The sequence below is a fragment of the Tenrec ecaudatus genome, chromosome 2 (genome assembly GCF_050624435.1).
Source record: "Tenrec ecaudatus isolate mTenEca1 chromosome 2, mTenEca1.hap1, whole genome shotgun sequence".
Taxonomy (NCBI): Eukaryota; Metazoa; Chordata; class Mammalia; order Afrosoricida; family Tenrecidae; genus Tenrec; species Tenrec ecaudatus.
The window spans coordinates 258688914-258702219 of record NC_134531.1 but is presented as its reverse complement, the minus strand read 5'-3'; the positions used below and the strand labels follow the sequence as shown (position 1 = coordinate 258702219).

Sequence of the window (13306 nt, the reverse complement as noted above, 5' to 3'; positions counted from 1 at the left end):
CCTACTTGAGTGGACAGTTATAACCATCAATCATTTTCTGAAATGACCATTATATTTCAATTTATCATGAACTACTCTGAACTTAAAATGAGATGTAGTCAAAGTCAGGAGAGAAGATATAGGGAGAACATTTCTGGTTTGGGAGAGGGTTAACCCACCACAACCAGCATGGTAAATGTACATATTCTGTGGAAGAATTCTAGGTGGAAAAATTAATGTAGTCCATTTCAACTCATGCTGAGCTGACTTCATTTGTCCATGAACTTGTTTGCTGTCATTCATCTAAATCAAGCGTCTTCTAGTTCATCCAAGTCTTCCCCAGGGAAATGATTTTCACCAACAGAAACAGCATCAATGCCTCCATTTTCGTGTGCCTCTCCTTATCCTCTTCCAAGTTACTTCTTTCCCCATTTTCTGCCCTCCCTCCAGAAGCTTCACTTAATTTGTTTCATCCTTTTCTGAAGTCTATGTGCTGAATCCTCAGGACTGGCTACGTAATACCTGCTTCATCTCCATTTCTTGGAATGTAAAGACTTGAATCTATGTCATTTACATTTCCAGAGCCATCCACCTCATCACCGACTATTCCCTGGGTGTAACGGGTATCTTCTGCTGCTGCTTCTTCGTCCATCAACAAGGTCAGGACGAAATTCCTCATGACCACTGATCACTAGTGCTTTCCGTGCTTTGAAGTCGGCTTTTCTCCTTTCCATATCTTGCTCAAATTGGTCAATTTCTTCTTGTTGTTTCCTTTTTCCCATGGAAGAAAAATATCTAGGATGATTCTGGTAACATTGAGACCTAGGGAAGAACGCTCTCTTTCAATGAGATCTAATGAAATTTCATCTTCTTTCTTTTTATCCTTTTTCAACACAAATCCAGGGGGAAGTGCCTGAGGAGACATACACATATCACCCCCTCCGCGGCACACCCCAAAGCAGCCATACTTGGTGTTTTCAGTAGCTTCAATGAAATGCTTGCACACTATTTGAGTTGGATTTTTTTTTCTTTTCTGCCTCCCTGTGCTTCTTGTTCACCTCTTCCAGTTTTTTCTCACCCCAGTTATCCATGGTACCTTTTTCTAGTTCTTCATCTCTCGCATCAACATAAATGCTTCACTTTTCACATTTCCTCTCCAGAGTCAAGTCATGAGCGAATTGACCCTTCTCCCCTTTAGTGCGCTCTCCTCCATTGAAGAATGCACATTCCACAGATTTGGGATCTGAGCCTTTACTTATTTTTTGAGCAGCAACTACAGGTTTGAATAGTTCATTTTGCTCCTACAATTCTTTCTTCTTGTCATCGTTTTTCAATTTCTTTTCAGCTTCACTTTAAGCTACCTGGCGTGGATTTTGTTGACCAAACTGAACTTGATGAGTAGCAGCCTTGATCAACTCCAGTTGCTTTGCTCCCTTCTTATTCTATAGACCAAATGTGTTGTCCTGACCTCGCTCCGTGTGATTCAATGATCTTTTCTTTCTTCTTCCTGAGCCTGTTTCTTGGGGGCATGTGAAGGCAGGTGGCACGGGCCAGAGTTAAGCGCAGCTGGACACCGTGCAGACCTCTGGAGTAGTACAAAATACCTGGACCTCCATCGCTACCGCACTGTGCAAAAGCTATCCTCGTTTTTATACTAATTTCTTAAGAATTATGATTCTTTAGGATACGGTGATTCTTGGTTAGATGATAGCCAGTTAGCTAGGCCACAAAGGGGAAGAAGAGGTAGATTAAAAATACAATTAAATTGAAATTCAATCTTGAACACAATCGTTTTCCATCTCAAACATAGAAACGGTGGCAGCCATTGCTGTTGCTCTTACTGCAACATCCAGTGACCCAATCGACATACAGTAGAGTGAAATGCTGTCTGGTCTTGTGAACCCTCCTAGTTGTTATCCGCCAGCCCATCTTTGTGGCCATGGTAGCAACCTATCTCGTTGTGGCTCCTCCTTTATTTCCCTGCCCTGAAACGTTGCCAAACACGATATTCTTTTCCCAGGGCTGGTTTCTCCTGGAAACAGGTTCAAAGCACGTGGGACAACATGTTGCCATTCTTGGTTCTGAAGCGTATTCCGGCAGCTGCCTTATTATATTAGCAATCTACAGTACTTCCAATATTCTGCACCGGGATCATAATTCAGATGTATTGATTCTTCTCTGAATTTCCTTATTCAATGTCCAAATTTCACATGCATATAACACAATTGAAAATACCCTGGTTTGAGTCTGCAAAGTTAACATCGTTGCCTTTCGACACTTTATAGGGTCTTTTACAGCATGTTTTCCCAAAGAAATGTTTCATTGAATCTCTTGACTCTACTTCCAGGAACATTGATTATGGATCTAAGGAAGATGAAAACCTTGACAGCTTTAATATTTTTCTCCATTTATCATGTTAACTACCGGTCCATTTGAGGGATTTTATTTTTCTTTACAGTGACTTGTAACTTATACTGAAGGCTTCAATCTTTGATCTTCATCACCAAGTGCTTCCAGGTGTCAGCAAGCAAGGTTCTGTCATCTCCATGTTGCAGGTTGTTAAGCCTTCCTTCAATCCTGATGCTGCATGCTTCTTCGTATAATCCAACTTCTCTGATTATTTGCGCAGTACACACATTGAATAACCATTGTGAAAGAATACAACCCTGACACGTACCTTTCCAGATGTTAACCATGCAGCATTCCTGTGTCCTGTGCACACAATTGCCTCTGGATCCGTGTGCAAGTTTCCCATGAGCTCAGTGAAGTATTGCGGAATCCCCATTCTTCTCAAGACTGTCCATAGTTAGGTGTGGCCGACACGGTCGAATACCTTGGAACAGTCAATCGAACACCAACTAACATCATTTTGGTGTTCTTTGCTTTGAATCTAGGTCCAACTGGCATCAGCAATGCCATCCTCCTCTGTATCAGGATTGGAGCTCTAGCCGCTCCCTGTCGATGGACCGCTGCGCCCCTTGTTGGATAATCTTCGGCAAATGTTTACTTGGACGTTATATCCGTTTGTGCATGTATCTGTGCATTCTGAGGGTCGCCTTGCTTTAGACTCAGTACAAGCATGGATCTTTTCCAGTTAGTTGGTCAGAGAGATATCTTCATAATTTCTTGGCATAGACTAGAGAGTGCTTACGATGCTTCATCATCTTATGGAAGCATTTCAGTTAGTGTTCAGTCAATTCTGGGGTCCTATTTTTGGCTAATGCCTTCACTGCAGTTTGGACTTCTTTCTTACTAATTCTAAACTCACTGCCATTGACTCAGTGCTGCCTAATAGTGACACCCTGAGGGTTTCCAAGACTGTCCCTGTTTACAGGAGTAGAACGCCAAGTCTTTTTCCCTTGGAGCTGCTGGTGGTTTCAAATGGCCAACCTTGAGCATAAAAGTCCAACGAGTAGGCACTGCACTCCCAGGGCTGCTTGGTTATTGATCATAAACTACATCTTGACATGTTGGAAATGTCAACTAGCTCTTTTTGATACAGTGGCTATATATTTTTTCCACCTTCCTTTGATGCATCCTGCATCATTCAATATTTTGCCCATATAATCTTTCAATACTGCAACTCAAGGTTTGAATGTTTTCATCAGTTTAAGATATGCTGGGCATATTCTTTCTTTGTAGTTTACTAACCCTATACCCCTGCGCATTTCGTTATAACATTTTAGTTTTTCTTCTCAAACTGCTCTCAGAAATTTCCTCTTTATTTCTTTGGCATCATCATTTTTCCCATTTGCTTTAGCTACTTTAAAATCAACAGCATGTTTCCGAGTATCTTCTGGCATCCACTTGGCTCTTTTCTTCCTTTCCTTATTCTTAATATCTTTTGTTTTCTTCATGAATCATGTTCTTGATGAGGTACCAAAGCTTACCAGGTCTTCTGTCATCAGTGTGCCATGCAGCAGTGTGCTCTTCAGATACTCTCAAATTGAGCGGGGCATATGAGGGGGACATTCTGGCTCTCCTGGAGCTGTCTTCATTCTTTTCATCTTCAACGCGAGCTTATGTGAACAATTAATGATTTGTTCCACAGTGGACAGCTGACCTCCTTTGAATTGCTGAAATTGTTCCTCTCCATCGTGTCTTCCCATAGATGTAGTCAATTTGGTTTCGGAGTATTTCCTTTGGTGAAGTCCATATGGAGAATTGCTGTTTGTGTTTTTGTTAAAAAGATATATGCAACAAAATTCATGGCCTGTCCAGATTTATATCTACCACCAACACTAATTATTGTTCTTCTACTCTCTGAGTTTTTCATTCTAATTGCCAATAATTATCAATGCATGCTGGTTGCATGTTTGATCAATTTCAGACAAGAGATGGTGGTCAAATACTTCTATTTCTTTATCACTACCTTTAGTGGTTAGATAATCCAAATAATATCGGTAATAACTTGATTTCCTTAGATTCATAAAAATATCCTATCACAAAAACAATGTACTTCAAATAATATTTGAAATGTCCTTTTTGAAGATGAATGATATGCTATTCCTCTTGAATTAGTCATCCCTGCCATAAAAAACCATATGATTCAAAATAACTAATACCAGTCCATTTTAGCTCACTAATTTCTAGAATTAGAATATATCTTTATGTGTTTCATTTCGTTTTTAACGACTTCCAATTTTCCCAGATTCATACTTTATAAATTTCAAATTCTGATTATTAAAAGATTTCAGTTGAGAGGGTTTTGGTCTTCTTTACATTGAGTCGTGATCCACACTGAAGGCTGCAATCCTTGATCCTCACCAGCAAGTGTTTCAAGTTCTCCTTATGTTCAACAAGCAAAATCACATCATCTGCATTTCTTAGGTTGTTAATAAGACTTCCTCCAATCCTGATGCCCAGTTCTTCATATGCCCAGCTGTTCTGATGATTTTCTAAGCATACAAATCGAGTAAGTAGAGTGAGAGGATACAACTCTGACATTCTTTTAAATCATATACTATCTTCCTGTTCTGTTCACACAACTGCCTGTTGATCCATGTGCACAGCACAATGAATTGCTCGAAAGTTTCCTTTTTCCTCAAGGCTATCCATAGTTTTTGTTGTTGCTGCTGCTGCTGTTTTTGTTTCATACAGTTGAGAACCTTGGTATAGTCAATAAAACACAAGCAACATATTTCTAGTATTCTCTACTTCTAGTCAAGATCCATTTGACATCAGCAATGACACCCTTGTTCCAGGTCCTCTTCTGAATCCAGCCTGAACCTGTGGCATTTCCCTATCAAGGTACTGCTGCAGCCATTTTGAATGATCTTCAGCATGACTGAAACTAGCATGTGATATCAATGATACTGTTCTATAATGTGTGCATTCTATTGGGTCACCTTTCTCTACAATGGGTACCAATATGAGTCTCTTCCAGTCAGTTGGTCCAAGAAATTGTTTCCCAAATTTACTATAGCGCAGACAAGTATATGCTTCATCCTCTTGTTGAAACATTTCATTTGGTACTCCATCAATTCCTGGAGCTTTATTTTTGGCTTATACTTTCAGTGGAGCTTGAACTTCTTCCTTTAGTGCCATTGGTTCTTGCTAATATGGTAGAGCGTTGACTAGCTCTTCTTGGTGTAGTGACTCTGTATAGTCTTCCCATTTTCTCTTGATACTTCCTGCATCATTCAATATTTTACCCATTGTGGCAGTTACATAATCGGTTGTCAATTTGACACTTATGAATCAAGGCATGGATTGTAGCCTGTCAATCAAGTTGTCGCTAGATGACCTCATTTGGAGGTGGTAAGAAGATAAATAACTCACTGGAGGGAGGACACAGGCTCACTCCCAGAGAGACATTCTTGTTGACAAGCCACATGGAAACAGGTGATGGCAGTCAAAGACTCGGAGCTGAAGGAGCCACATGAAGACCCCTGCCATCACTGAGACATTTCCATTACCCCTGGATCCATAAGACTTTCCACCCACTGGCCTGTGATCTTCCTTCATTTGGCTTCATTGCATGTGTTGCATGAGTCTGAAGAGGCATTCATAGATTGCTATTGGACATATGGGCTAATATAGGACTTATGGACTTGAGCTGACTGGGCTGGAATGCTATTTACTTAATGTACAATTACTCTTTACATAAAACTTTCTTATACACATATGAGTGTCTATGAATTTGTTTCTCTAGTCAACCCAGACTGACAAACCCATAGAATCTTTAAATATTGGAACTTGATGTTTGTTTGGGTTTTTTTTGTTGAGTTCTTTCAGTTTAAGATCTGCTGAGTGTGTTGGTAGATTTCTTCGATTTCTTCATCACTAGCTTACATGGTTGGAAGCATAAACTTGAATTATAATTTTATTGATCGGATTTCCTTGAAAGCACAGTTTCAATCCTAGCGCAAACAGCATTGTACTTCAAGATAAATCTGGAAATGTCCTTTTTAACAACTAATGCAATGCTTATTCTTGATTGTGTCATTCCTAGTATAGTACACCATTAGAATGTCATTTTCAAAATGGCCACGTCAGTCCATTTCAACTCACTAACATCTAGGATATTTGATCTTTAGGAATTCCATTTCCTTTTTGACAACTTCCGATTTTCCAGATTTGTACTTTGTACATTCCAATGTCCAATTATTTGTATATTTTCAGCTGTTTCCTCTCACCTTGACTTGTGACCCATCAACAAATAGAGATCCCAAAGGCTCCATTTCCACAAGCGTTTCTATATCCGTGTCTCCTCCACTTAGAAACAGCTCCTCTGCAGTCACACTTCCAATGCCTCTGACCTGAGCACCTCCTTCCCCAGCACAATCTCAGTGTCTGACAATGTTGCCATGCTATGCATAAAGCTTTCAGCAGTGACTCCCTCCAAAGTTGACAGCTGATTCCTTCCTCATCATCTGGTCTTAGTCTGGAAGCTCCACTGAACCTGTTCCATTTGGGTGACCCTGCTGGCATTTGAAATACCAATGTCATAGCTTCCTGCCTCATAGTAACACAGACACCACGATTGTAAGACAAATTGAGAGACAAGTGGTGGGTATTCCAAACAGGTTCTAATAAATCCAAGTTAAGTTAGAAAGAAAAAACTTTCTGAATTTGAGCAATGAGCCAATATAGTATATGTATTACCATGTTATATGTCCTCACAGAATGCTGCCGGTGGCTTCTTGTTTTAATTAGAGCAAAAATAAAAGTCTTACAATAACTACGAGAGTCCCAACGGCTCTACCTCTAACTCGGCTATCGCCCTGACTTCACTTCTTACATCAACTAGTTACTGTTGTATGACAAATAAAGTCAGGGCACAACAGTGGTTTTAAGTTTTTGGTGCCTACAGGTTGGCAGTTCCAATTCACCAGCTGCTTCAGAGGAAAAATGTAGTCTGCTTCCCTAAAGATTGACAACCTTGGAAGCTGATGGTGAATATCGCCCTTATTGTCACTATGAGTTAGAAGAACTCAGTGGCAGCAGAAAGGACAGAACAAACAGCCCCTAAACTCAGTGGGCTAAAACAATAACACTTCTTACTCTTCTCAGAAATCTAACGGCAGCTATGCAATGTCTGCAGTCAGCTGGTGGGTTGCTCAGGACTGGCTAATCTAGAATGGTCTCAGCTACATAATCCCACTTAAAACACAGAGCCTTGGCGTCTTTCTTCCTCCCTTCTGCCTAGACTACCAGGCTTGCTTTAAGATAGTGGCAGGGTTCCAAGATGGAGTGGAAACCGCTCTATGAGTCAAGATGGTTTCTATTTCATTTTCAAAAGCAAGTTAAGAGATTCGTATAAAAGGGCACTACCAAAAAATTTAAGATAAAGGAAGGCATACACGAACCAAGCCATTAATGAAAACACAATGATAATGTTCACTGTCTTCCCATTAGTTCCATGGGTCACTAACAAGACAAACTGATCTGTCTTAGAAGAAGCGTGGTCTAAGTGCTCCTTAGAGGCAAGGATGGCAAGATTTCTTCTTATACACTTTGAACATATTGTCAGGAGAGACCAGTCCCTGGGGAAGGACATCATCCTTGGTAAAGATGAGAGGTATATAGGGGGGATGGGGGCGGAAATAGGAAGGCCCTCAGGAGATAGATTGACCCAGCGGTGCAACAATAAACTCAGGCAGAAGAACAATTGTAAAGGATGGAGCAGGACCAGACAGTGTTTCGTTTTGTTGCGCATATGGGTCAGGAAGGGTTGGCGCCAACTCCATAACCCCTAACAACAACAATGACCCATCTGTCTTGTTCTCAGAGGACCGTCCATGCTGACTTCTTTGCGGTTCTTTACAGACATCTTCTCCCTCGGATTTCCTTCTGGTCCTCTCCCTCAGATGTTGGTTTGGCCCCTGCCATCCTCTCTTTCAAGGCTTTGCTTTAGGCTAGCCTTCTTAAGGAGCCCTTTCTTTTCGCACCATTAGTGCCGCTATCACCGTAACCCCCTTCCATTTCTACCAGTAACTCAATTTTTCTTTCAGAACACCTAATGCATTCCTTTTTTTTATTATTAAACATTTTATTAGGGGCTCATACAACTCTTATCACAATCCATACATATATATACATCAATTGTATAAAGCACATCTGTACATTCTTTGCCCTAATCATTTTCTTTTTCTTTTTTTTTCCTTTTCTTTTTTTACATTTTATTAGGGGCTCATACAGCTCTCATCACAATCCATACATATACATACATCAATTGTATAAAGCACATCCATTCATTCCCTGCCCCAATCATTCTCAAAGCATTTGCTCTCCACTTAAGCCCTTTGCATCAGGTCCTCTTTTTTTCCCCCTCCCTCCCCGCTCCCCCCTCCCTCATGTGCCCTTGGTAATTTATGCATTGTTATTTTGTCATATATTTCCCTATCCGGAGTCTCCCTCCCCCTCCTTCTCTGCCATCCATCTCCCAGGGAGGAGGTCACATGTGGATCCTTGTAATCAGTTCCCCATTTCCAACCCACTCACCCTACACTCTCCCAGCATCGCCCCTCACACCCTTGGTCCTGAAGGTATCGTCCACCCTGGATTCCCTGTGCCTCCAGCTCCCATATGCACCAGTGTACAACCTCTGCCCTATCCAGCCCTGCAAGGTAGAATTCGGATCATGGTAGTTGGGAGGACTTACAAATTGTTGTTCCTTTCTCCTCATTGAAATAGAATGTTATATAAGCTTTGCCTATTTTTGTATACAGATGTATTTGAAGTCATTACAAAAATGCCTAAGGCAGAGTAGAAAAGAAATATTTTAAAATAAATGAGCATTGCCAAATATTTACTTCTGCACATTAAATATACAAAATATGGACGTTGTGTACATCACAAAATCCCCATCAATCAGGAATTAAATACAGTAAAACCTCAAATAAATATCTGTCCCCAACTGTGGTGATATTGGAAGGAATCCTAGCAGGTGGAAAATCCCAGGAGACTGCTGTTTGCTGTTAGAGACCATGAAGCTGGTTCCAATTCATGGCAATCCTTTGTACAAAAGAACAAAACACTGCCTGGTACTATGTCATCCTCACAATCCCTGTTAGGTTTGAACACGTTGTTGTAACCACTGTCAATCCATCTAATTGAGAATCTTTAACCTTTTCACCGGCCTTCAATCTTGCCAACCATGATGTCCTACCTGAGGCACCGGTTGCTCCTGATAACATGTCAACGTTGGTGGGGCAAAATCTCACTCTCCTTGTATCTAGAGAGCATCCTGGATGGACCCTTTCCAAGGCATACTTGTTCATATTCCTGGAAGCCCACGGCATATTTCTTATTCTTTGTCAGCAACATAACTCAAAGGAAGTTCTCCTTGGGTCTTCATTATTTGTTGTCCAGTTTTTCTTGAATATGAGATGATTGAAAAACATCACGGTTTGTGACTGGCATGCCTTAGTCCAGAAAGAGACGTCTGTTTAACATTCTAAAGAGGTCTTTTGCAGAAAAATTTCCTATTGAAATTTTCATTCTATAAAACTGTGAGAATTTCATGACAGTGACAAATGTTAGTCTGCTCAGATGATGAAAACAGCAACAAAAATATCAATATATCTCACCTTCTCATTCTGTTACTGAAAGCAATTAAGCCCAAGGAAGTTAAGGGTGTTAAAGAATGTTGAGAAGTTAGCTAGTGGCAAAACTAATATTGGAACAAACTTTTCATTACTAACAGTATAGCTTTTTCATTTCTCAAATCGACAATTGACTGCTCGGACGGACTTGATAACAATCACATGTGTGTACAAAGAAATGTTCAAAGTTACCGAGTATGTAAAAACATAGAGCTTTTAAAATTGAGCTTGGAGTTTCTAATTTTACCAAATTGAAGTCCAATAAGTGTGTCTTTTTGTTTCTCAGAAAGAGCGGAAATAACTGCAATTTCATCTTTCTGGATGGAAAACAATTTATAAAGGACAGAGATGCTCTATAGAATCCAAATCCACACTCGTATTGAACTAAATTATTGACCTCGCTTTCAAAACCAAAATGAACATAGTAAAATATACTACTAAAAAGGGGGAAAGAGTGCATCAGTTAATTATGTGAAAGAAGTAAAAGTCACCATGAAAAGAGTATTTCTCTTTAGTCTGCTTTGCTATTGAGTAGTTTCAAAGAACTTTTTTTAAATTCATTTTAAACAGCCAGGAAATTAATTCATCTCAAAGAAAGCATCTAATAATTGTGGTCATACTTCTATAGAATATATTTTGCCTGTACAGGGTAATTCTCCCAATAATTTTATAGAATAAGAATCTGGGTCACTGTTTTATATTACTGGTCTCTCTTTTAAAAAAAAGTAACATAATACTCTCATTGCTGAAGTCAAAGACCAGGAAGTTAATAATTTTGTTGCATATAATTTTCTTTCGCAGGCATTTTGCTCTTTTTATCTGTGACTTTCCTCCTAACTTCAATGTCATGTTTGTATATGATGAAGGCTGAATGAATCTTCCCTCATGAACACTTTACAGTTACTAATATCCATTCATTTAATTCTCATTTCACTGGTAATTATTTATTGCATTTTGGTATGAATTGGCAACAAAAGATTCAGAAAATGAATCATTTAAAGGTCACTGCTCAAATAATAAAAAATAAAATATACATAACAAACAAAAACACATTGTTGAGAATGAGGGGGGCTGGAGTGGAGATCCAAAGTCTATCTGTAGACAATGAAATAATCTGCCCACAGAGGGGCCACAGGGAGGGGATGAGTCGCCAGGGCGCAGTAAAGCATTGATGAAACACACTATGTTCTTCTGGTTCCTTGAGGCTTCCTCACCCACCACTACCATGACCCCAGTGCTGCTTCTCAATTCAGACTAGACTGGAATATGCACACAAGTATAGAAAGGGACGGGAGCTCAGGACACACAGAATCCAGGAGTGTGAATAGTGATACCAGAAGGGCAAGGGGAAATGGGGGAGAGGAAAGACGAAAGGAAAAATCGGTCATGATGATCGACACATAACCACTCACCCCTCTACAGGGGGAAGAACAACAGAAAACATGGTGGAAGGGAGATGGCGGTCGGTGTGAGAGACAAAAATAATAACAATGTACAATCTATCGAGGGGTTCGTGGAGGAAAGGGGAGGGGGGAAAAGAGCTGATACTGAGGGTTCAATAGAAAGTAAATGCCTAGAAGAGAACAAGGGCAACATATGTGCAAACAGGCCTGATTCTGGTGATGTATGGATTGTGTTAAGAGTTGTATGAGCCCCCAATAAAATGATTTAAAATATAAAATGAATAAAATAAAATATAGACAATTTAATTACTTGAATAGTCTAAACTAAGGGAACACTCGGCTAACACAACTAAATTGAGTCTAAATAATTTAGAATTTCAGCACTATCAGAAAATTTGTCACTTTGAAAGTTAATTACATTATTACTAAACTGATGTGTTAAAGCTTGAAACTATATATTATATTAACAAGTAATGAAGAATCTTACAAATTCAGGTAGCAGATGGTGTCCATTTTCAAGCAAAACACTGTCTCATGTATTCAATATAATTTGTTTAACTGAACCGGTAATAGGCTTTACCCTTCTGATTGTGTCAGCAAATTAAATGGTCTCTTTGGAAGTAAATAAAGAGTTTATGACAATTGTTTTGTAAAGCTTAGAAACTGGCAAAATCCTCCATTTTTCCCAGTGGTATGTATTTTTATTTAAAAGACTTTACTTCCATTCCAGGTACTTCAAAACTTATTTAAATGCAAATAATGTCCTGAAATACTTTTCTTCCAAAGAGCAATTCTCAGGCGGAGACATAAGCAGTTAAATAAAAGAAAAATGAAACTGATATGCAACATACTAACTGAGGATTTTTGCCGAGTTTGTGACCTTCCTGGAACTACTTTAATTCAAATGTACTTCACATAATATAAATATAAATAATGTGTTATACAGAAAGGAAGGCATATGAAATGACACACCATATCTTTAAAAACCACCTGAACATGGTTTTACTCTGCGAATAATGGCAAGTTCCGATTGACACCCAGGGGTTTCAGTGGGTTATCAGGAACATTCTAGGGAAGGGACATGAACACAATTACAGGCTCCCAGTGGATTGCAGTAACTTCTTCAGAAAGAAAAATATCTCTGGCATGTCTGAATCATGCCTGAATCATGCATATAATTTTATTAAAGTTATGCTATAATTTTATTAAAGCCTCAATGACCTCCCCCCATCACCATATTTAGTCCTAATTCTTGGCAATGAAAGGGGCTATAATTTACACACACACACACACACACACACACACACACACACACATCCCTTCAAACTCATATGCCAGGTTTTTAAAACACCAAACAGCTAAAACTTCTTCTATTAAATAAAATTTTTTAAATTCCCTTGGATGCAGTAAATTATTCCATAGTGACTATGATAATGAAAATAAAACAGTATAATCTAATCAGCTATATCTCAAAAAGTGTAAGGAATCTTGTCAGAGGGAGAAATTGTTAGAAGTAAAGTTGTACGAGTTTTCTCTGCCCCTCTATGTTGTGCTCTAGAACGAAGACGGTACAATGACTGACTGAGGACTAAGCATATGGAACGTGTTTTATTTCAAAGAGCAGTACCAAACGTATATTAACAATGGCCAAAAGAACAAAACAAAACAAAACATACACGCACATAAGAAGCCTACAAACCTGGGTCATCTGGTCAACCTTACCCTGAAGCATTTCACACAGAATGCAATTTATTCTTTAAATTGAATCACAGTTTCAGAAAAGAATAACACTATAAAAAGAGACAATACCCCTGCCCTGTACGACCTCAATATTTCTTGATGCCAAAATAAGAGAAAGGCATAAAGAGAGAACTG

General features: G+C 39.3%; 1 pseudogene; it reads right to left on the bottom strand.

Moving 5' to 3' along the window:
* Positions 1-287: 287 nt before the first annotated feature.
* LOC142440594 (zinc finger CCCH domain-containing protein 15 pseudogene) lies at positions 288-3951 on the bottom strand (annotated as a pseudogene).
* Positions 3952-13306: the final 9355 nt, after the last annotated feature.